Source organism: Lissotriton helveticus, chromosome 3_1 (assembly GCF_964261635.1).
Source record: "Lissotriton helveticus chromosome 3_1, aLisHel1.1, whole genome shotgun sequence".
NCBI lineage: Eukaryota > Metazoa > Chordata > Amphibia > Caudata > Salamandridae > Lissotriton > Lissotriton helveticus.
The window spans coordinates 774,051,471-774,077,479 of record NC_136061.1 but is presented as its reverse complement, the minus strand read 5'-3'; positions in this window follow the sequence as shown (position 1 = coordinate 774,077,479).

The following is a 26,009-nucleotide window of genomic DNA, read 5'->3' as shown; positions in this document are numbered from 1 at the left end:
ATTTGGTGTAATTCTGTTCAACAGTTCGGCCTGCATCTTTGTCTAACGTTTCCTATGGAGGGACAGATATTGAACATTTTCTTTTTCTAATTTCTCTGGAACTAGTGAACGGATTTACACCATTTAAAAAAAGGGCTCTTTCTGAACCACGACCTACCTTTTTTGCCAAATTTGGTGTAATTCCGTTCAGCAGTTCGGGCTGCAGCTTTGTCTAAAGTTTCCTATGGAAATTAACATAGGAAAACGCATTTGGGTCCCCCCTTTTTTCTCAGCCCCCGCTTGACGTATCACCCCGAAATTTTAAAGACAGAAGCTGACCGGAACGGACCATTTTGCTTAGATTCATCAACCGGCACCAAAGCTATTGTGAAAAGAAAAAATGCTTTTCCTATGGAAACTAGGTCCTAACTATAACTACCTATATATATATATATATATATATATCAGTGATGTCATTTGAGACGTCATCAGTGATGTCACTGACCATGTCATGAATGATGTAAAATGTGACATCATCAGCAGTGGATTGAGGGGCGCGTGGGTTATAGCGAGTACAACTAACTATAACGGAGGAACTTCAATGGTTTTGTACGAGTGAAATGTCCAGCTAATAATAACACCCCTAAAACCTATGGTTTTTTTCAGTGAATTTGCTAGGTTTTTTAAATGATAATTCCTAACTATAACAGGCCTAAAACCTATTGTTTTTTTCAGTGAATTTCAAAGGTTTTTTCAATGATAATTTTTAAATGTATTAATTGTATTAATTGTTATATTTATTTTTTTCATATTGTTTTACTACTTTTTGTAATCTGTTTATTTTTAGATATCTTACTTTTTACATTACATTACACATTTGTTATATATTTTTATATATATATTTTTTTAAAATAAAGAAAAAATATATGTAATTTTTTTTTATTTTATATTCTTTTAAATATATTTATAATATTTTCTTGATTTTTTTTCAAATTTTTTTGGGGAGTCGCTCACCCAAAGCGCCCTTTACTCTACCTATTTTAGAATTGTAGTGTAGGATCCGCGTAGGGTGTGCGACGGGTGCGTATTTTTGTGCGCAATCGCTATGCGACTGGTATGCGACTCCAGGCGCATACGCGACACGTGCGCCTTACTTTACGCGATGCTCGCACACTTACGCGTACGTCATATACATATTTGACGCGGTGGGTGCGTGACTCCCGCAAAATTTTTAAATGTCTAAAATTATATGCATATGTATTTGATATACATATTAGGGCAATACATTATCTAACCTAATCATAAAAATAATATATTTTTACTTTTAATAAACTTATATTACTTTTAAATGCAATTTGCAGGGTGCGAGGACCCCATGTGACCTAAAAAAAAAAGATTTGATTGGTTCATAACTTTTCCCATTGTAACTATTGAAGGACCCCACCCATTTCAATCATTCTTCTTAGAGCTTCTTTGGAGACAGATCTCTTAGCTGAGAATAACTTCTTTTGGATTATTTATTTTCTGATATTTTTCAATTTGAGGACAAAATGGCTTCAGAACAACAGCCACCACAAGAATCGGACCATTCTTCGGATGAAGAATTTGTTGTGGAATCTCTACCTCCAAAAAGACCTTCTTCAGTGGTGTGAAAGTTTTTTACCTACCCTGAAGGACAAAAGAAGGTGAATGCCACAAAAGTCACCTGTAAAATCTGTGGTAACGTTCTTTCAAGAGGCAGTGCCGATAAAAAGTACTCCTGCGGCACTGAAAGTATGTCCAAACATCTTAAGAGTCTGCACCCTTTTAATCTGTCTCTGGAGGAGTACAGGAGACTTCTAGACAACCCACCAACTGCAGTGCCAAGTACTTCTGCCAGTTCATCTTCGCCAGCACGTCCGTACATACGTTCCGAATTTGCACACATAAAATTACACTGCATCAAGTACAACCTACTTCTGTGCTACGGTGAGCAGTCTGTGGACTTAGTCTGTACAGCACAATGAAACCACCGCTGTTGGACTTTTTTTCTTTTTTTTCTGGGCTGTTAGTTCCTGAAGTTTAGTTCCTGAAGTTCACTGTTTTTTTCATCCTTTTTTCTTTTGAAAAAACTACAAAAATATATAAAACAAAAAAACTAAAAAAAAAGTTATTTTCAGAACTAACTTCTCTGGTTAAAGAAAGAGCTATATTTGTTTGATAGTGTATGAAAGTTTGTTTGAATGTATGCATAGTGCATAATTGACTGAAAGAATGCATTAGTACTGTATGGTGTATGTATAAGTGTAGCACTATAAGGAAGTGCTGTAGGATGGCACTTTTAGCTCTTTAGCTGCAGTGTGCTGTGGTACTTCCGAAGCACAGGGATGCAACATATGTACATAAATATGTTGCAAGTCTATGCTTCCCTCTGCACTGCTGCTTAAACTGCAGCCATGCGGTGACACAGGCACTCTTGCACCATTGCGCAAGGATATCTGTGTCACGCAGAATTTGTTTTTGTTCAGGAAGACACAACTTCCTGCACAAAAACAATCTGTGAAGGCATTTTTCTCCTTCAATGTATGCTCTGCATTTTAGCATATATTCAAAGAGAAAAAATGAGGAGAAATGAAAATAATTCTCCTTGTTGTGCCTTATTACACCAATTGGAGGATGTTGCAGCATTCACACACGTCCTGATTTATGATTTCTAATAAATCTGGAGATGTGTCTTGTTCTATGAGTGTTCTGTGCAAACACGAACACCTATGGAACGCACTACAAAACACTAGAACAGGGGTATCAGGCCAAACGATCTGCACTTTATCCTATATATTATGGTTCAGTGGATTTGTTGTGGGTGCTATTAACCTGAAGTCATATACCCCTAGACTCCCAATGATTCAAAACAGCACAATGGTACAGCAACCTACACAGTGTATCTTTTACAATAACATTGAATGCATTCTTCCAAAAAACATTTCAGTAGGACTTGAGGTTCTTTTTTTTCCTTTGCTTTTATTAACAATCTTCCAGTTTAAAAAGAAACGTAGCCAACGCGTTTCGTCCGTAGGACTTCTTCAGGGCGGGAGGTTTTTCTACGTATTTCAAAGTTATCACTCAGAGCTTATTATAAGGCAGTTGCCGGTGCGGCTTTGAATATCACTAACAGCCTTTTCATTTGTGGCTGTTGAGAAAAATCTCTTTTCTTTTTATTTTCTAGTTTGTTAAGCGTCAAAGAATATGTAAGGCATAAGTGGCCTTGCGAGGAAGGATGGCAGTCAAATCCTTCTATGTGTGCTGATCTCGGGTCATTGAGGACATATCTATTCACTGTCCACACCCCATCATTTTTTGGTTAAGCGCCGCGTCTGCCGTCTCCCTCGATCCAAAGGTTGTTAATAAAAGCAAAGGAAAAAAAAGAACCTCAAGTCCTACTGAAATGTTTTTGGGAAGAATGCATTCAATGTTATTGTAAAAGATACACTGTGTGGGGTACTGTACCATTGTGCTGTTTTGAACCTATGGAACGCACCTTCAACATAGGAGTTGGAAGTACTTCGTGCCCTAAAGCCGGGCTCACTGCATGAGTACATGCATACTGACTGAATGATAACAGTACTATAAGGAGAGACACTGGGTGAGTTCATAATTGGTTGAGTTTTACTTTAGTGAATGAATTAGTACATGGTACTGAGAGTCACTATGGGATTGCAAGAGCAGTCACAGGATGTTTGCTGTAGTGTACGGATACTGACTGGGGAATTGTAGGCCTGAAAACACAATTGTGTACTTAGTTAGTTAGTCAGAGTCCTGCACCCAACGCGTAGAACTCGTGCACCAAACGTTGATGCAGTCGTGCACCCTACATGATAGGAGTTGTGCATCCAACGCATGCACACCAGAGGGCAACACTGAGCACCGCGCTGGTTGCGGAACTCCTAATTTTACCTTTATAAAATAAAATAAAAAGCCCCTATCACTAATTTCTAGTATCCCCAGGCACCCCATCCCCCGGGGCTTATATAAAACATTGGGGACTGTGGGGGGGCCACAATGCCCCTAGGGTTCCAGCCGGCTCCCCGCGTCCTTCAGGAGCCGGCATTGCTTTTCCACATGGGGAGCTGCTAGCATGTAGCTCCCCATGTGGAAAAGCAATTTGGTTTGGATTTTGAAAGAGAGAGCAGGTTTCCCTGCACTCTCCTTCAAAATCCAAACCAAGTTTGCTATGGGAGGGCGGGAGCCGCGAGAAACCCACCCTCTCATAGCAAACAGCAGGGTCCCAGAAGTATGCACCCGGGACACTGCAGGAGCTGGCCCTGGGGGGGTGGCTGTCCTCAGGGCCCTCAATGGCTCCAGGAGTGGGGCCATGCAGCCTCTCTCACACAATACACAAAGCCCCGGGGGGTTGTGGTCCCTGGGGCTTGGGGGGATGGCCGTTGAGCTCCCACACACATACTTTGCTGGGGGGGCTTGGAGCCCCCCAACCATTTATTTTTAAAGCCCCGGGGTATGGTGGTCCCCAGGTCTTGGGGGGCAGTTGAGCCACCCCCACCCACGTATTTTGCTGGGGGGCCTTGGAGCCCTCCCCAACCATTTATTTTGTAGCCCCAGGGGGTGGTGGTCGCCGGGGCTAGGGGGCCTCCCTGGGCCCCCCATACATTTGAATAATTTTGCCCCCAGGATTTGCCCCCCCCCCGAGGGCAAATTATTAAAGAAGATCCATTTAATTTATTTGTTTTTACGGCACCCTGCGCGCACTTTGCCGTTTAAAAAAAAATAATAATCATTTTGGGCCCTGGGAGTCCTTGTGGGACCCCCTAAGCACGTCTAGAGGGTATATACGTTTTGCACACTTGTTCTACTGACTTCTTCAGCCTCAGATCTACCAAGGCACAAAATGGCTGCCAACACTTCCTGGTTTCGAAAGTTGACAACCACTTGACAGCCAATTAGCATTTAGCGCATGATCAAGACGGTGCGCTTAGGGTGCGCTCAGGATGCGGGGATCCACTGCGGCCATAGATATATTTACTTTTAATTGTCATTTTCTCAGGAACTACTGACCGAATTTACACCATTTAAGCAAAAGGCACGATTCTGAACTAAGGACTACCTCTTTGCCAAATTTGGTGTAATTCCGTTCAGCAGTTCAGGCTATAGCCACGATGAACGGTTCCTATGGAAAATTGCATGGGGAAAACACGTTTTGGGATCCGCCCAGAATGTTGCGGATTTCCTATGGAAAATAGGTCCTAACTATAACTACCTATATATATATATATTACCTACTGGCTTAAACAACATCAGACACACTGATACCGACATTCACACAGTTTAGTCACTAATCCATGCATTTTGTAAAAGTCATTTATTCAGTCACTTATACAATCAGTCACACACCTCGTAAATCCTCCATCCAGACACTTTTACACCCAGTCATTCTTCAATACATCTTGGGATATATTTAAAACATATTTAAACTTTACAGAAACACACAGTCACTAGATGATGCCATCAGAGATGTCATCAGTGATGTCATTTGAGATGTCATCAGTGATGTCACTGACCATGCCATGAATGATGTAATATGTGACATCATGAGCAGTGCATTGTGGGGGGCGAGTTATAGCTAGCTGAACTAACTATAACAGTGATGTCACTGACCATGTCATGATTGATGTAATATGTGACGTCATCAGCAGTGCATTGCGGGCGCGCAAGTTATAGTTAGCTGAACTAACTATGATAACAGGGGAATTTCAATGGTTTTGTATGAGTGAAATGTCCAACTAACTATAACGCCCCTGAAACCTATGGTTTTTTCAGTGAATTTTCTAAGGTTTTTTAAATGCTAATTTCTAACTATAAGGTGCCTGAAACCTACGTTTTTTTCAGTGAATTTCAAAGGTTTTTTCAAATGCTAATTTGTAAATATAACGTGCCTGAAACCTATAGTTTTTTCAGAGAAGAAGCAAAAGAAATGTAAAAAGAAGCAACAGAAGTCCTCAAAGATGAAGAAAAGAGCAGGAAGAAGGAAGACGTGCAGAAAGAACAACCAGAGGACCAGAAAGAGGCCTTGTTTCAAAATCATCCTGTACCCTCAACTTTTTCAGATGGGTACTGGTGGTAGCTGACTCTGACTAACCAGTCCTAGAGCCAGTGCTATGCTAAAAGACACTTAGAATACAGTTAAAACACCTACATACTCTAGGGAACACTATGCGTCGGGGTACCCCTGTGATTACTATGGCCTCCTCTGTAAGCCCCTAGTACATAATAGGGCAGGGGGATTAAAACTACCTCTTAAAACGCGCCACAGGGCGCGTTTGCACACTGGTGTAGGGAGGGGAGCCTGAGGTGACATGTGTGCAAACACACCCCGTGGCCATATTAATTTGGAGGATGAAGTCCACTTGAATTCTGAGTGTCCCTTGGGTCCAACTAGCCCACCAATGTATCTCCAGGTAGCTCCACAGAGCTGCGTTGCAGAGAGGTGTAAAAAAGGGCACGGTCTGGACCACCTCTCTGCAACGCAGCGCAGTGGCGCTTACTGGAAGCACATAATGGGCTAGTTGGCCCCCAGGGTCCCTCAGGTTTGAAGGGGAATTATTTCCACAACTTAAAATGCACCACAGGGCGTGTTTGCACACATGACCTCAGGCCCCGTCCCCTCTCTTCACCACTGTGTAAACGCGCCCTGTGGCCGTTTTAAGTTGGGAGATTAAGTCCCCTTGAATCCTGAGGGTCCCTAGGGTCCAACTATCCCACTAGGTACCTCCAGTAAGCGCCACAGAGCTGCGTTACAGAGAGATGTAAAAAGCGGCACAGCCTAGACCACCTCTCTTTAACGCAGCCCAGTGGCGCTTACTGGAAGCACCTAGTGGGCTAGTTGGCCCCCAGGGTCCCTCAGGATTGAAGGGGAATAATTTCCCCAACTTAAAACGCGCGACAGGGCATGTTTGCACCCATCACCTCAGGCCCTGTCCCCTCCCGTCACCACTGTGTAAATGCTTCCTGTGGCCATTTTAAGTTTGGAGATTAAGGCCCCTTGAATCCTGAGGGTCCCTAGGGTCCAACTAGCCCACTAGGTACCTCCAGTAAGCGCCACATAGCCACGCTGCTGAGAGGTGTAAAAAGTGGCATGGCCTGGACCACCTCTCTGCAATGCAGCGCAGTGGCGCTTACTGAAAGCACCTGGTGGGCTAGTTAGCCACAAGGGGCCCTCGGGATTGAAGGGGAATTATTTCCCCAACTTAAAACGTGCCATAGGGTGTGTTTGCACACGTCACCTCAGGCCCGGATCCCCTCCCTTCCCCACTGTGTAAACACGCCCTGTGGCCATTTCAAGTTAAGAGATTAAGTCCCCTTGAATCCTGAGGGTGCCTAGGGGCAAATTAGCCCACTAGGTACCTCCTGTAAGCACCACAGAGCTGCGTTGCAGAGAGGTGTAAAAAGGGGTGTGGCCCCTGAACACCTGTCTGCAACGCAGCTCCCTGGCACATACTGGAGATACCTGTTGGTCTAGTTGTCCCTCAGTATTGAAAGAGAATTAATTCCCCACCTTACAACTCGCCACAGGGCGCGTTTGCACAATGGAGAAGGATGGATGCGTGGCCTGTTTTAAGTTGGAGAATTCATTCCTCCTCAATCCTGAGAGTTCCTGGGGGCCAACTAGCCCACCAGGTACCTCAAGTATGCGCCAGAGAGCTGTGTTGCAGAGAGGTGTTCAGAAGCCATGCCCCTTTTTACAACACTCTGCAACACAGCTTCGTGGCGCTTACTGGATGTACCTGGTGGGATAGTTGGCCCCCAGGGACCCTCAGGATTGAAGAGGAATTAATTCCTCAACTTAAAATGCGCCACATGTCAACTCAGGTTTAGGGAGAGGTGTGGCGCCGCGGCCAGGGCGACTGACGCTGGAATCTGGGGACCACGGTTCGATCCCCGGCTCCGGCGGCAGGTTAGCCCAGCACCATGTGACTCTGGGCAATAGCTCGCTTAATCTTCCCGACGGCCCCCAGCGCCTAGAGACCCTTACGGGTGATTGTGCGCTTTACAAATGTGGACTTTAATGTGGACTTTAGGTTCCGCCCACTCCCTTCACCACTGTGCAAATGCGCCCATGGTGCGTTTTAAGATGGGGGATTAACTCCTCTTGAATCCTGAGGGTCCCTGGGGTGCAACTAGCCCACCAGCTATCTCCATTAAGGACTACAGAGCTGCGTTGCAGAGAGGTGTAAAAAGGGGCATGGCCTCAGAACACCTCTCTGCAACGCAGCCCCCTGGCGCATACTGGAGGTTCCTGGTGGGCTTCTTGGTCCCAAGGGACCCCCAGTATTCAAGGGGAATTCGTTCCCCATCTGCAAACGCACCAGGGGGCGGGTTTGCAGAGTGCTGCAAGGAGGGGGCGTGGCCTCCAGCGCGAAGCCGATATTTTTTAAATTTATTTATTTTAAGAAGGGGGGCGGTGTGGCCCCCCTTCTTTTTCTAATTTATTGGCCCTGGGGACCCTATCCCCCAGGTCCTGCCCCCTCATTTTTTTAAAATAAAAAAATTTGGAAATGGGGCTGCGTGGCCCTTCTCCCGAGGCCTTATTCAGCCCCAGGGACCCCCATCCCTCGTGGCCGGCCTTTGTGTTTTTTCTTTTTTTTAAATACAATTTTGGGGAAGGAGCCGTGTGGCCCCCCTCCCGGGCCACATGTAGCCCCCGGGACCCCATCCCCCGGGGCTGGTCCTCTCTGTTGTGGAGCGTGGAGGGGTCCCCAGTCCCCCACAGTCCCGCCAGCTCAACGTGTCGCTCGGGAGCTGGCATTGCTTTTCCACATGGGGAGCTGCTAAGATGCAGCTCCCCGTGTGGAAAAGCAATTTGATTTGCATTTTGAAAGAGAGAGCAGGTTTTCCTGCTCTCTATTTCAAAATCCAAACCAAGTTTGCTATAGCAGGGCGGGCGCCGCGAGGCTCCCGTCCTGCCATAGCAAACTACACTGCGAGACACTGCAGGAGTCGGTCCTGGGGGGTGGCGGTCCCCAGGGCCATGACAGGGCTCCAGGAAGGGGGCTGCGCAGTCCCCCTCCCACAATTTACAAAGCCCCAAGAAGGTGGTGGTCCTAGGGGCATTTGGGGGGCTTGAGCCCTCCCACACAGGTTTTTTTTTTGTTTTTTAAAAGCCCCAGGAGGTGGCAGTCCCCGGGGTGGCGGAGGGCAGTGTGCCCCTCCCGCAAAAGCAATTAGGTAGATCCTCGGGGTGGCGGTCCCCGGGGCTTGAGGGGCCTAAGATGCCCCCAACATTAAACTAAGAAGCCCCGGGGTGGTGGTCCCCGGGGCTGCGGGAGGGGCAGTGTGCCTCCCGCAATCACAATTAAGTAGAGCCCCGGGGTGTGGTGGTCCCTTGGGCTTGGGGGGCCGTGTGCCCCCCGCAAATAATCATGCTTTGCCCTGGGTGGGTATTGGGCCCCCCCACACTTTTTTTTAGCATGCCCCCGGGACATGGCCCACCTGGCGGCTAATTATTAAGGGAACGTGGGTCCCATCCTCACTACGCCACTGGAGTCAAGCAATCATGGCTGATGACGGCTGATAGCCAGAAACCGGTCCTAGGAGGCTTGATTCCAGTCCAGGGAGGACCTGGCTTGGCAGTTCGGGCTGGACTGTTTCCATGGGACACAGGGTCAAGACTGATTTGTATATGGCTTGGTTCAAACTGGAATGGCATGGTGAGCAAAAAAAATGGATATAGGCCCAGATCTCTGTACTGGGGTGAATGTATGACATTGTTCTGCATTCTGTCCATCAACTGTTGTTTTTGCATTTGTCACCCCGAGTGGGACGGGTATGCTCAGACGTGAATCCTGTGCTCTTCATGCCTCTGGAATCAAGCTTTCCTGGCTGATGAGGGCTGAAACCCCAAAACCGGTCCTAGGATGCTTGTTTCCAGTCCAGGAAGGACCTGGCTTGGCAGTTCGGGCTGGACTGTTCCCATGGGGCACAGGGTCAAGACTGATTTGCATATGGCTGGGGTCAAACTGGAATGGCATGGTGAGCAAAAAAACGATGGATTTAGGCCCAGATCTCTGTACTGCGGTGAATGTATGACATTGTTCTGCATTCTGTCCATCAACTGTTGTTTTTGCATTTGTCCCCCCGAGTGGGACGGGGATGCTCAGAGGTGAGTCTCTTGCTCTCCATGCCTCTGGAATCAAGCTATTCTGGCTGATGAGGGCTGAAAGCCCGAAACCGGTCCTAGGATGCTTGTTTCCAGTCCAGGGAGGACCTGGCTTGGCAGTTTGGGCTGGACTGTTCCCATGGGGCTCAGGGTCAAGACTGATTTGCAAATGGCTGGGTTCAAGCTGGAACGGCATGGTGAATAAAAAAGCTATGGATTTAGGCCCAGATCTCTGTACTGGGGTGAATGTATGACATTGTTCTGCATTCTGTCCTCAAATGTTGTTTTTACAGTAGAGGACCTGCAGCACTGATTTTGCTACCTACTCAAACAGACGGGTTTATAAATCTGCCTGTGCGTGCAGTTTTTGCCAGGACTATATGTTCCTATTTAATACATATATTCTACCCATAAAGGTGAAAATAGGGCAGGATGCATTATATTTAAAAAAGGAGGACATGTGTTTTTAAGTTTCACATGTTCTGGAGGTGAGAAACTCCTACATATGTTGTACACTACTGTAAGGCCTACCTCTCTCAGAGGCTAACATTGGGTTATCTTTTTACATTTAATAAGTGGGAACATTTGATTGGGAACAGGTAGAAATTTCATGTTTGAGCTCAAATGAATTGTAATTGAAAATCTTCTTTAATGATAAAGTTGTACTTTAAGTCACAATTCTGAAAATACCAATTTAAGAAAGTCAAAAGGAACAATTGATGGACGGAATGATAAACAATGCAACATTCACCCTCAGTTAAAGATCTGGGTTTAATCCGTCATTCTGTTGCTCACCACTCCACCCCAGCTTGGACCCAGCCATATGCAAATCAGTCTTGACCTTGCTCCTCATGGGAACAGTCCAGCCTGAAATGCCATTCCAGGTATTCCCTGGACCAGAAACAAGCATCCTTAGACAACTTTCTGCGCATCACCCCTCATCAGCAAGGCTAGCTTGAATCCAGTGGCGCAGAGAGCACGGGACCCACATCTGGGTATACCTTTCCCACTTTGGGCGACAAAAGTGATAAAGAACAATTTATGGACTGTCATTCAGATGACACCCTCATCTACAGACCCCCACAGACTCTGCCCACCCTTCAGCGATTCCATCATTGACTTAATCGTACCCTGAACTCTCGCCTCCACAGACTACATCCTCCTCGTCGACCTCAAATTTCACCTGGACAACTCCAATGACAAAAACACCTTGTCCCTGCTAGAGAACCCTGCCACCATCTGACTCAAACAACTGGTCATCTCCCCAACCCACTCTGTAGCACACATGCTTGACCCTATCATCTCTGCCAGCAACATCACCTTCAGACACACCACCAAGCTCCAGTGGGCCGACAACTGCTGCATCCACTTTTCCTTCACCAAATCCACCACCATGTGCACCTCTACCCTCGCAGAAGTTGTAACAAGGTCACTAAACAACAGCTCTCTACCTTCCTCAGAAAAACCCCTCCACCTACAGCCACAGGTGCCAATACCTCAAGGCACACAACCTCCACTGATGGATCTCCGACTGCGCCAACTCTTTGGCTCCCCTGATGAAATCCCCAAGCAAACAACTCAAGAAAGCTAGCTGGTTCTCTTCAACCCTTCATGAGTCCAGGTGCACCTGTTAACGGCTCGTGAAGAGATGGAGAAGCAGCAAGAACCCTGAAGACCACTCGGTCTTTAAGACTGCTGTCATCACGCCTCACCACCTCATCAGAACAACTAAGAAAGCGGCCCTACAAGAAAGGATCAATGCCAACGCCCTCTATAGTATAGAACTCTTTGCCGTGGTCCAAAAATTCACCAGACCCAGCATAGAGACAACTGACATCCCCCCTCACAAGACCTCTGCAACAACCTCAGCACCTACTTCCACCACAAGATCCAGATGTACCACAGCTTCAACAGCCTCGATGCCCAAGACCCTCCTACTGGCAACCATCACACCCTACAACTCCGTACCCCAACAAACTCTACACAGCTGGATTCCCCTCACTGTGGATGACACCCTCAAGATCATGAAGAGCATCCACTCCATCACATCTTCAACAGAGCAGGCACCACCATTGCTCCCGAACTCTGCTGCACCATCAACTGCTCCAATAACTCTGCCACCTTCCCTGAATACTCTGCCGACCCGACATACCTCAAGAACGTCTGACCCATATCTCTTCTCCTGTTCCCAGCCAATGTTATTGAGAAGGCCATCAATGCTCAACACTCAGAGTTCATCGAAGCAAACCACATCCTGGAACCCTCCCAATCTGGCTTCCGAAGCAACCACAGCACAGAGACTGCCCTCCTTGCTTCCACAGATGAGTCGACATCTGTGCCCTTCTTGACCGAGGAAAAATGACATCCATCATCCTCCTGGACCTCTCTGCCACCTTTGATACCGTCTCTCCCTGCACCCTATGCACAAGACTCCACAATACCGACATCCATGACAAAGCCCTGGAATGAATTTGCTCATTCCTCACTAGACGGACTCAGGGAGTCAGACTTATGCTGTTCCCCTCTTAACCCACAGAGGTCAGCTGCAGAGTGCCTCAGTGCTCCTCCCTGAGCCCCACTCTTTTCAACAACTACATAACCCCGCTTGCAGCCATCATCAGGAATCACACACTCAACATTGTCTCCTATGCTGGCGACACCCAACTGATTCTCTCTCTCGCTAATGAGCCCACAGTCGCCAAAAACAACATTCTCGAAGGGATGAAGAGTGTCACCGCCTGAATGAAAAACAGCTGCCTCAAGCTCAATTCAAAGAAGTCCGAATCCCTCAACATGGGCTCCACCCCGCAGCCTGGGATGAATCCTGGTGGCCCACAGCATTTGAATCCCCTCCCACACCTACAGACCACACAAGGAACCTTGGCATCATTCTGGACTCCTCGCTCACCATTAGGCACCAGATCAACGCTGTTTCATCATTCTGATTCTACACACTACACCTGCTCCGAAAGATATTCAAGCAGATCCCCACTGAGTCCAGAAAGACAGTGACCCACGCACTCATTAATATCAACTATGGCAATGCACTCTACGCTGGAATACCAAGAAACTTCACCTCCACCAGACTCAGCCTCAACATTCCCCACTGCAGTCACATCACCAGCCACCTGAGAGAATTCCACTGGCTCCCCAGTCAACAGAAGAATCACCTTCAAGTTCCTCACACATGTCTGCAAAGCCCTGCATGAAGCGGGACCTGCATACCTCAGCCACCACTGCACATTCCACACACCCACCAGAGACCTCTGCTCTGCTCAACTGGCCCTGGATACCATCCTACGTATCCTCAAGACCACAGCAGGTGGAAGATCCTTCTCCTACCTCGCAGCAAAGACCTGGAACACCATGCCCCTCCAACTCAGCCAATCACCGTCACTGCCACAATTCAGGAAGTACCTCAAGAACTGACTCTTCGACTGAACCAAAGGGCCTTCGACGGACCAGCATTCCCCCCTACCCAGCACCTTGAGACCCTTGCCAGTGAGTAGTCACACTTCACAAACCAACTGAATAATTGATTGATTCACAAGTCACTAGTTTGAAAAGTTCAATGAGTATGTGAACTTAAGGCACAAGAAGATCATGCCTCTATAGCACCAATTGTCACCATGGTTCTTATCTAGTGCATGGTATTATAGAGAGAGTTATGGCTATCCTAATGAAGCAAAAGTCCAGAATTGCACAATGAAAAATCCCTGTGCCAGTCTCTGAGAGTAAGTTGCGAAATCCTTCACACCACAGCATCTAAGTATCTAGCTGATGTTTGGAAAGAAGGTCCAACTTGAAATATGAACTAAACAACAATATTTAACAAGGTTAGATATCATGACAGGGAATGCAAATGGCAAATGAAGGAGCTAAAGACACTGAATATAAACAAAGATTTTGTGTTGGAAAGTCAGTAGTTACTGTTACACCTGTCAGCCTTAGGGTTGTCTTCCCCCCCAACTTTTTGCCTTCTTCCTCCATTTTTTATGATCTCATTTTTTGCTGGCCTTAGGACTCTGTGCTTTTTACCAGTGCTAAAGTGCACATGCTTTCTCCTCTAAATGTGCCAATTTTGACTCATACAGAATTGGCATATTTAATTTACGTATACGTCTCTGGTACTGTGCACAACGTGCCCAGGGTCTGGAAATTTAAATGCTGCTAGTGGACCTGCAGCACTGATTGTGCTACCCACTTACGTAGCCCTTTAATCATGTCTCAGGTCTGCCATTGCAGAGCCTGTGCATGCAGTTGAAACTGCCATTACAACTTGGCAAAATAAACATTTTGCCTGACCCAATCCTTCCCTTTTTCGATTGGGTACTGGGACTGGCCGACTTCTTGTCGGCAGTCCCAACCCAGCAATTAAGATGAGACCGAACACAGTTCAGTCACAGTCCTATTGTTTAGAATGGGAGCATGCATTCCGACCAAAATGCATGCTCTCATTGGAAAGAGAAGAGGTGCAGTTAATCCCTGCATCTGTGGCAGGCACCTCAAGAGGTGCACGGGGTGCAGGGATCAACAGGGGGGGATCATAGGTGCCCCCTCAGCCACCCTCTGGAGGCCTTGTACCCATGCCAAAGTCGACTTCCAACCGCCTTTCGTTGTCGGAAAGGCTGGCATAGAAAGGCTGTCCAAATCCGACATTGTAATTCCTCTGGCAGAAAAAGCTGCCCTAGGGATTACAGGAGGCTTTCCGAATGGCAGTCGGGCTCTCCAAGCCCTTCGGAAGCCTATTGGAAATCCAGTTTGGATTAGTTTCTGATTGACTCCATCCAAATGGGTCAGTCGGAAATTAATCAAAACTGCTGATTACGATGCCCTTCAGCAGTTGGATTTTAAATAAAAATTCTGAAATCACCACTTTTAGAATGTTTTCATACCTTAGCCATTTGGAACTTTCAGCCTGTCTTTATCACATGACTGTGTTGTGATTTGTGTATACCTCCTAGACAGCCACACATAAAGGGAGCTTAGGTGTGAATGAGTGCAACATCACTGGCAGGATGGGAGCAGAGGAGCAGGGCCTAGCCTCACTTGGCACATGAACATTTTTTCCTAAGCAAAGGGAAGTGTTGCAATAAAAGTTCAGTCTTATTCCTCTACACCCATTCTTCAGTTTCCTTCAATCAAACAGAGATATTGAAACTGGTCAAGACAAATAGTAAAGGTGGCACACCTATGACATTTTGTCAGTTTTTTAATAAGAAGCATTCTCTAATAGCATACCATATATTCCACGCTATCCACTGATGCATTGGTTGTATCTGGAGACCATATGAGAAAAGAAGCAGGAATATGAAGATGAAGTTTCAATTTAACAGCATTTAACATTTCATAAGGTGATGGCATGGGTGTGGGCCTCAAACAACATCATTATATGGCAAAGGCACCCACCTGACGATAGCCTGTCCACCATAATAAAAGTTCCTTTCCAAGTTGCTGACAAATTCCGATATCTGAATTGAATTACATATGCACTAGCCAATGCCTAATCATTAATCTATTGGGATTTATGTAATTGTTTATGTAACTCAATACACAAACTGCAATTGTAATTGTTTATGTAACTCAATACACAAACTGCAATTCGTACTGAGCTGTGCATATTTACAAACTTGAGGACATCCCTACTGTACATGGGCCAGATGAACAAAGTTTTTCTGCTTGCAAAATTGCCTGATCCACAGAATCAGGCCATTTGCGACCAGAAATAAAGACATTTTCTGTTACACCAAATCCTATCTGTAATTCCGTAACCTATTACCAAGTCACAAATAAGGTTTGCGATTTGGTGTTTGAAAGGGGCATGTTTAGGGCATCCCTTCCTCATACAGAATCGCAGTAGTATAGAAGAAGAATGTTTTGCAACCGAAATGTGGTCGCAAAACATTTGCTATTGATTACCTTTGAAAATGGGATGGGGTCCCCAAGGGACTCCTTCCCTTTTGTTCATGTTAGTGCAAACAAGTTTTTGGAGGAGGCAGTGGTCCCATGGACCCATGGACCACTGCCTACTCTTGAAAAATTAAAACAAAACTTTTTATTTTTATTTTTGAAACGCAGCCCATTTTCCTTTTCAAAATGCTTTATCGTGAAGCAATCACAGACATGGTGGTCTGCTGACCCCAGCAGGCCACCATCCTTGTGTTGTTAGCGATTCCCAATGGGTCGCAAATTCCAACCTACCTCTTGAATATTATGTACTGCACAAGTTTGTATGCCACAAAATTAATAAAGAAGTTTAAAAACAAAAACAGCGAAGAAAGAGAAAGCAGAATCTTCTTGTTTTTATTCTCCAGATTAGTGCTTAACACATTACACTGGTGCAGACAGCACAGTGCTCTTAGGTGCACTGATGTGAACAGTCAAATATGATACATATATAGGGCCAGATGCACGTAGAATCTCGTTTGTGATTTCCTAATTGTGAATTTCAGTGGTTCGCAGTTATGAAATCACAAATAGTGATGTGTACAAAATTGTGTGACACACATTTACCGATACGTAATGGCATTGCAATAGACCTACATCATTAATATTCAAGGAGATTTCCCTTCACTTGAATGGGCATGGTCTGCCTTCGACAATGTTGTCTACACTTCCTGCCAGGAACCTGCACCAGAGAGGACAAAACTGGTTCTGGCCGGGCAAAAACACTCTCTGCCTGCCTGCAGAGAGCAAAGGATTTTGTGGTATAAATATTGGGGCCCAGACCCCAGAACATTAGGACTCTTTTGGATCAAGAAGACTGCCAAGAAGAAGAGCTGGAGAAGTTGTGAGGAAGAACTACCACTTTGCTGAGTGATTTGCTGTGTAGGCCTGCAGTGGCAGCTCCTGTCTTGGGCAGTAAAAGGACTGGGCTGAACTTTCTGCAACTTCTTTATTGAGTATCTCCAAGGGCCTGAAATAGAGCTTGCCTCCTGTTCTGAAGTCTCAGGGACTGCAAAGACTTCACTAACCTCTGGGTATCGCTTCTGTAACCAGTGTTTCAGCTGCCACATGGAAGGGAAACGCACCTGGGGAGAGGAGCTGGCCTAACGGCTATGGCGGTCATCCTCGAATCTGGGGAACCAGGTTCAAGTCTCGGCAATGACACTCAACATCTTGTGATTCTGGGGAAATCACGAAATCTCCCCGTGCCTTACAAAAAATGAATGTGTCCTTGTGTAACGCAAATGGTGCTATGTAAAGTGCTCTGATACCCGATAACTTTGGGTCAAGTTCTCGCTATATAAAACTAGCTCTGTGTCCTGACGGCCCTGCAGACCGCACTGTCCGCATCTCGCACCGCAAACCTGGTCTCACCGACGTTGACGACTGCCGCCACCGAGCCGGTACTTACACCGTGACCTGTGGACACCGCACTCCACACCGCCTTGCTTCACTTCGCCACCCTGGTCTCTCCGACTCCGTTGCTGCTGCAGACTTCGACACCCGTGACCGCATCGTGGCTGGGGGCACAGTTCCGAGGTTTCACAATGCACCGCCTCGTCCAACACAGCTGTCTAGACCTACCAGGCGATGGCACCTCCCGGTAGCCGGCTCTGTCGTCTGCACCGCAACCTGCCAGCACCAAATTGAGCACGTCTCACCCTGAACCGTAAGTCTTGGTCTCACTGATGCAGTCTGGACGATTTTCACTGAGCCGCTGCTGCACTTCATCAAGAGGACACTCCACCATGTACCGCTTCCATTTTGCAACACAACCGCGACGGTTGCCACGACCGGCTTGCACCACTGTGTTAGTCATAACGAGAAAGGTACTGTTACCGAGTTGGTCCATGCTTTCACCAGGCCCGTACCTATGTGGTTAGCTGGAACTGTTAGACTCTGTTGTTTTCAGCATTGCAATAGCCCCGGACAGAGCTACCGATTCGTGCAAACTGTGTTTTACGAGTATTTTTGCAAAGTATACCTTTTTAAGTACTGTATTGTGTATTTTTATCGTTTTTTTCTTGTTTTAAGTATATAAAATTTTGGATATTTTTCTAAAACTGGAGTGGTGTCCTTTTGTAGTATTTTCACTGTATTAATATTGGTTATGTGCAAATGCTTTACACACTGCCTACAAGATAAGCCTGACTGCTCGTGTCAAGCTACCAAGGGGGGGAGCAGAGGTGATTTTAGGAGTGTAACTCCCTTACCCTGACTAGGAAGAAGGGTCCCTACTTGGACAGAGGTGCAAACCCCTGGCAACTAGGGACCCCCATCTCTAACATTGGTTGTCAGAGGTGAGGATAGGACGTACAGTGATTGGTGTGCACGACTACCATATCACAGACCATTATGTACAACATACTATTTTTCCCTGTTTCCCTTCAGAATTTGGTTGTGGAACTTTGGTTAGTTGTTGCATCTGTGGGGTCTTGGCAAAATGGAAATCAACTTTTGGCACCTGCACATCTAAAAAATTAGGGAACTACATTTTGCAAAGAGAGGGGGTTACCTGTGAAGAGGAGATCCACAAGGCAGTATCTTGAGTCAGCCCTGCATAGCTATGAGGAGCTACGATGGGAGGCAACACTATCAGATGCCCCTGATGAGGAATCTGAGGGGAAGATCCCCTGTGAGAATACCAAGAGGGCAGTGCCATGAGGAGGAAGCATTATGGGAAGGATTGGCTCCTGAGGAGAGGAATCATATTCATGCTTGTGACTGGAGGCTGAGGCAGCTAGACCGGGAGTGTGAGGAGATTGAGTGAGCCTTAAATGAAAAGAAAAAGTGTGTAGCTCAGGAAATGAGCTTGGCTGTGCTGGAGGTGGAGTTATGTTATGTTATGTTATGTTATTGTTAGAACTGGGATTTTCTGGTTGGCTAAGGCTTATGCCAAAGCCAGGCAGAAACCACCATTCCAGTCAGGGCAAGGGGGTCACACGCCAAGATAACCCCTGCTCACCCCCTTGGTAGCTTGGCACGAGCAGACAGGCTTATCCCGGAGGCAATGTGTAAAGCATTTTCACACGCACACAACAGCAACAACATCCTAGGCACACCACAAAAGGAACTCCACACAAGGTTATATAAAAATAACTTTTTGTATTGTCAAAACACATCAGATAGTAATCACACAATATACATTGTGCCAACTGGCACAGGCAATGTTCACATGGGATTATTTACACCATAGCAGCGCCCGTCAGGGGTGCGCCACCGGCGCAAACCTAAACGTTGCAGCTGCCCACTACTTGCTGATTCAGAAAAGGGGGTGGTGATGAACTACTTGCTGGGCAGCTGGGACAAATCACAAGGGCCTAAACGCTGCAGCTGGCACTAAGTGCGGCGCAGCTGTGGAAGGCCTGGCACCTCTGTGCCATCTCTGTCCCTCACAAGGACTTTCTCTCAAATTGCGCCTAAACGGTGCAGCTGCCCACTACTTTCTGGGCACCTGAGAAATCTTCAAATCTGCGACATGGCCTGGCACCACTGTGTCCCTCTCAGGGACTCTATAAACATGGCACCACTGTGTCACACCCCCGGGGGGAATACGGCCCCTTAGGGCTCAGCAAGAAATGATTGCCCCCTCGTTGGAGCTTGCAGGCTCAGGAATAAAGTTGTGCCAACGTTGGAGCCACGGGGCTCTGAAATACACCTATGCCCCCGGAGCACCCTGGCTCCTTGAGTAATCAAATATGGCCCCCAAACGTTGGAGCCACGAGGCTCAGAACCAATAACCATGCCCCCATGGAGCCCCACTCACCAGGACTCCTCTTCAGGCGGCCATGTCTAGCGCTGCCCTGAGGAAGCGCTGCTAGCGTGATTGCACCAGTGAATCCGACGAAGAAGCCCCCACTCGGCCTCTGCCGGTCCCCCTGGCTCTCCGCCCACTCTCGACAATCCAACGAGCGGCGGGGAGCTTAGTTACATTTCTGGTGCGAGGACGGCAGGCCGGAGATGATTCACACGGCTCCCACGGCGTTTCTCAATTCAGACGCAAACACCAGCGTTTCACCATTCAGACGCGGCTTCCGGTGTCTTCCAACGAGGTTTTCCTGGCGATGACCAATCCAGGCGCGGCACACAGACGAGCCCCTCGTGACGTCACGGCTACTTCTTTCTGCCAGCCAATCCCAGCGCGAGCCTAAGGATGATGCTGCGGCCTGGGAACCAATCCCAGCGTGGCGTTTACTGAGGGGGGCTCGTCGCTCTGAGCCAATCAGGGCTCCGCTCCTTCGGTTTCTCCTTCGGCGGCTCCGGCCAGAAACGGCGAGATTCAATGGCGGCTCGGGCCGCGGCGACGACTCTCCCGGTACCAAATGAGGGGTGGGCACCCTCGACTTCAATAATAAAGCGAGGTGGGCACTCGCTCGGGGGGCATAAAAACTGCACCAGGTTCCTGGCGGGGTGGGCACCCGCCAGGGGTACAAAACTGCCAAATCAAGCGCCCCCAGGCGCTGAAGGGAGAATCAAGCGCTCCCAGGCGCTAGTGGAGAAATAAAGCGCTCCTAGGGGCTAGTGGCCCAAAAGACCAGCAACAAAGTCCCAGAAAATAATAAAGCGCTCCCAGGAGTTCCTCCAGCAAGTCAAGGCATCCAGGGGCTGGGCAGGGTCCAGGGAGGCAAGCCTTCCCCTGGGCCTAAGCAGCAGCACGCCCCTGGCAGGATTCAAGTAGCAAAACAAGAACACTTTACAAGAGGTCACAGCCTCTTTTTATACACAAAATCCTTTGTCTAGCAGGGTGCAGGCAATGTGAGAACCAGCTACAACTGGTTATGGGGAACTCCTTTCACTGGCCAGGCTAGGGACATCAGACGCCCCACAGGGGGTGGAGCCAGCATTGCGGAGGGAAAACCCAGCCCTATTCAGGTCCCAGGTGTACCCCTCCCTCACATCAGCATGCTAATCTCTCCATTCACCACTGGGCAGACCCATCCTGACTCCTGGAGCCAGGCTCACCAGCCAGCTCTAGCCAATCACACGCCAGACACAAATTACACAAACATGCCCACTTCTAGATGTGGCACTTCCACACTAGACAGCATTCAATCTCACGAGTTCACACATACCAAACTCGACCCTGCACTACCCACACATCAGGAACTACCATGGTCACACATATTCCCCATTCATTCCTATGGGAGGGCAGGTCACTCACCACACATACACAGAGAGCTCACACACTTTACACTGTACCACAGTGAAAAAGTGCACAGAGGCCTAAAATCGCCAAAACCAGGTTACAGAAACAGGCTAGGAAAAAGCAAAAAGTTTCAGGGTGAACCTGCCAAAAAGGGCCAGGTCCTACACAACCCCCTTCCAGCCAAAACGCAGGGTAGACCAATCACTCCACTGATGGGCTTCCCTGCTTTGGGCGACAAAACACAGACACGGGCCCGCCCGGCAGGGACACCTTCCGGTTCTACGTCACTCTGAACCCACATGGATTTCTCTTAACAAGAACTCTCTGTCCCAACTAGGATACCCCACTGGCACTCCTTAGTCGTCCACGGCCAGGACGAGGCCCTAGGCCATCCAAATGTCACAGGTCCTGACCACTTTACAGTGTGGGGGGCAGAAACCCCAGGCACACAATAGCCATTTTCCACTCTCCCACTCAGTGTAGCTACAACTACCACTGATCCTTCAACCTAGGGACCATACCCTCAGGCTGACCAGAGGTCACGGGCAAGCATGCCCTACCCTACCTCTACTTCTGGGGTTCCGTACCCACCAGAACACAACTTTCCTACCAGTTCAGGAGCTCACTCCATCACTGGTCTACCACCTGGGATCTGGAAACTATTTCACTTCGTAGGTACAAAGCACACAGCACAGTCCCTCTTCAAGCAGGTGGGGGACACAGCACACAGCAAAGTCCCCTTTCCTCTACCATAGTGGAAACAACAAACTGCAGGTGAGCCCCAGATCACACAGCAAGGGCAGCCTCCTCAGTCTCTTCAGCTGATCTACTTTGGCAGAGATTCCTTCTTGACTTGGAAGTTTCCTAATCTCCCAACCTAGGGTCTAAACCCTCAGGTTGCACCGGGGTCAGCGGCAAGGACACTGTCCCTCTGCACCCCCTTCCAGAGTTCTGCACCCTCCCACCTTGGGGCTGTACCCCTGGAAGCAAAACCGGTCGGGACACTGATTACAGATGCCCTTCCCTCCAGGTCAGGCTGAACCTGAACCTGGCCTCCCCGTTCCTCGGGGAAGGACCTCCAGAGGCCCCACAAATGGTCAAATGGTCAAGCACTCTAGATGGTCAAATGCCCAGCTAACCAGGACTTCTGCACCCTCCACTTAGGAGCGGTGCTGCCCAACACCAGGACCGCCGGAGTTCTGGTTACAGAAACTCCCCGTCCTCTAGACACAGGAAGATCCTCCTCAAATGACCTGTAAGTACAGCTTAGGCCCCTGACCTGGCACTCCCTTAGGGAACCCTCCAGGCCCTGAGACAGGGTTTCGGGCCAACGTGGGACACAACATGGGTCCCACACTCACTTCACCTCCACTGAGACAGGACGTGAGCCCCTACACCCCAACCATCCTACTGGGACCCAGCTGGGCTACACATGAACCTCTTCCCCTATACAGGATCATCAGATACACAAGCCACTACTTTTGGAATCACTCCCCAATGCCTCTGCAAGACATCTAGCACACCGCCAGACATCCACCTTCTTGTCCAGTGCCTCTGCAGGACTTCCTGCACACCACCAGAGGTACACCTCCCGGGCAAGCTCCTTTTATTAGAAAAAAAACTCACACCAACTCCTCTAGTTCAACACACCACTCATCCACACACTCCCCCTCCAGACTGGTGAGACAGTTCCTCACTGCCCCTGACTCTCAACCTGTACCCCTCTTACTGAGCACCAGGCACCATACTCTGGGAACTGGGAATGGGCCTTCACGCACTGGACACATTTTAGCTGCCACCACTGGATCCTACCATACTGGGGAATCCAGACACACACCACCCACCCGAGCAGGCCATTTCTCCTCCACATTCCCTCTCTTCCATCTACCCACACAGGGACAGGAACAGGGATTGGGCACTGGACCCAGCAAGGGATTCCTTATCTATGGGAACCTCCCCCTCTACTGGGGTCCCGCCCTGTCATTTTCTCTCTTCTGCCACTAAACATAAAAGCGCAGGAAGACCATTTGAAAATGACACTCTTGAGGAAAAACAAAATCATAAACAATAATCCCAAACATGTGACTATCTAAAATGCAGAGTTTTGTAATGTAGCCAGTTGTCGCTGTGGTACTGCGCAAATACAAGTCCTAATCCTCACCGCTGACCAACAATGTTAGAACTGGGATTTTCTAGTTGGCTAAGGCTTACGCCAAAGCCAGGCACAAACCACCATTCTAGTCAGGGCAAGGGGGTCACACGCCAAGATAACCCCTGCTCACCCCCTTGGTAGCTTGGCACGAGCAGACAGGCTTATCCCGGAGGCAATGTTTAAAGCATTTGCACACGCACACAACAGCAACAACATCCTAGGCACACCACAAAAAGAACTCCACACAAGGTTATATAAAAATAACTTTTTGTATTGTCAAAACACATCAGATAGTAATCACACAATATACATTGTGCCAACTGGCACGGGCAATGTTCACACGGGATTATTTACACCAGGACAGGGCCACGTGGGCCACTGTCAGAATCAGCACTTAGTAGAACTAGCACTTAGAATAACTGTAACACAAACTGACACTTGTAGATCACAACCAGTAACTACTGGTAAAGGTAGGTACACATTACGCAATACTAATAACCACAGGCCTAGATCACGCATGGACACATAACCTCTCTAGTATAACATACTAGGCAAAGCAAACTTCTAAGCATGAGCACCTTTAGAAGTATAACACAAGCATAAAGGCAAAGCACATTACGCAGCAATCACATTTAGGCCTAACCAGTAAAAATACAGTAGGCAATCTCTCACTAGTCTAAACACATTAAACTCTCCCCCTAAGCATAAATCACATTTAGGGGCATAACTCACAGTGAAGTAAACTCTCACTAACATAAACCCACATAGGTAAAATAACCTCATAATCATAGTAACATCACATTGCGCAAAAATCACATTAGGCAATTACCATTCTAAACATAGTAAAATCACATTGCGCAGAAATCACATTAGGGCCTTGCGCCCTAACCACATACCAGCCCCCTGGCCAACTGGCCATCTCAAGAAGGGCTCAAATGCCCTGTGTCCAGAATGTCAGGGTGCGCTGCCATCGCAGCGCCCGTCAGGGGTGCGCTACCGGCGCAAACCTAAACATTGCAGCTGCCCACTACTTGCTGGGCAGCTGGGACAAATCACAAGGGCCTAAACGCTGCAGCTGGCACTAAGTGCGGCGCAGCTGTGGAAGGCCTGGCACCTCTGTGCCATCTCTGTCCCTCACAAGGACTTTCTCTCAAATTGCGCCTGAACGGTGCAGCTGCCCACTACTTTCTGGGCAGCTGAGAAATCTTCAAATCTGTGACATGGCCTGGCACCACTGTGCCGCCTCTGTCCCTCTCAGGGACTCTATAAACATGGCACCACTGTGTCACACCCCTGGGGGGAATACGGCCCCTCTGGGCTCAGCAAGAAATGATTGCCCCCTCGTTGGAGCTTGCAGGCTCAGGAATAAAGTTGTGCCAACGTTGGAGCCACAGGGCTCTGAAATACACCTATGCCCCCGGAGCACCCTGGCTCCTTGAGTAATCAAATATGGCCCCCAAACGTTGGAGCCACGAGGCTCAGAACCAATAACCATGCCCCCATGGAGCCCCACTCACCTGGACTCCTCTTCAGGCGGCCGTGTCTAGCGCTGCCCTGAGGAAGCGCTGCTAGCGTGATTGCACCAGTGAATCCGACGAAGAAACCCCCACTCGGCCTCTGCCGGTCCCGCTAGCTCTCCGCACACTCTCGACAATCCAACGAGCGGCGGGGAGCTTAGTTACATTTCTGGTGCGAGGATGGCAGGCCGGGGATGATTCACACGGCTCCCTCTGCGTTTCTCAATTCAGACGCAAACACCAGCGTTTCACCATTCAGACGCGGCTTCCGGCGCCTTCCGATGAGGTTTTCCTGGGGCTGACCAATCCGGGCGCGGCTCACAGGCGAGCCCCTCGTGACGTCACGGCTACTTCTTTCTGCCAGCCAATCCCAGCGCGAGCCTAAGGATGATGCTGTGGCCTGGGAACCAATCCCAGCGCGGCGTTTACTGAGGGGGGCTCGTCGCTCTGAGCCAATCAGGGCTCCGCTCCTTCGGTTTCTCCTTCGGCGGCTCCGGCCAGAAACGGCGAGATTCAATGGTGGCTCGGGCCGCGGCGGCGGCGACACTCCCGGTACCAAATGAGGGGTGGGCACCCTCGACTTCAATAATAAAGCGAGGTGGGCACTCGCTTGGGGGGCATAAAAACTGTTCCAGGTTCCTGGCTGGGTGGGCACCCGCCAGGGGTACAAAACTGCCAAATCAAGCGCCCCCAGGTGCTGAAGGGAGAATCAAGCGCTCCCAGGCGCTAGTGGAGAAATAAAGCGCTCCTAGGCGCTAGTGGCCCAAAAGATCAGCAACAAAGTCCCAGAAAAGAATAAAGCGCTCCCAGGAGTTTCTCCAGCAAGTCAAGGCATCCAGGGGCTGGGCAGGGTCCAGGGAGGCAAGCCTTTCCCTGGGCCCAAGAAGCAGCACGCCCCTGGCAGGATTCAAGTAGCAAAACAAGAACACTTTACAAGAGGTCACAGCCTCTTTTTATACACAAAATCCTTTGTCTAGCAGGGTGCAGGCAATGTGAGAACCAGCTACAACTGGTTATGGGAACTCCTTTCACTGGCCAGGCTAGGGACATCAGACGTACCACAGGGGGTGGAGCCAGCATTGTGGAGGGAAAACCCAGCCCTATTCAGGTCCCAGGTGTACC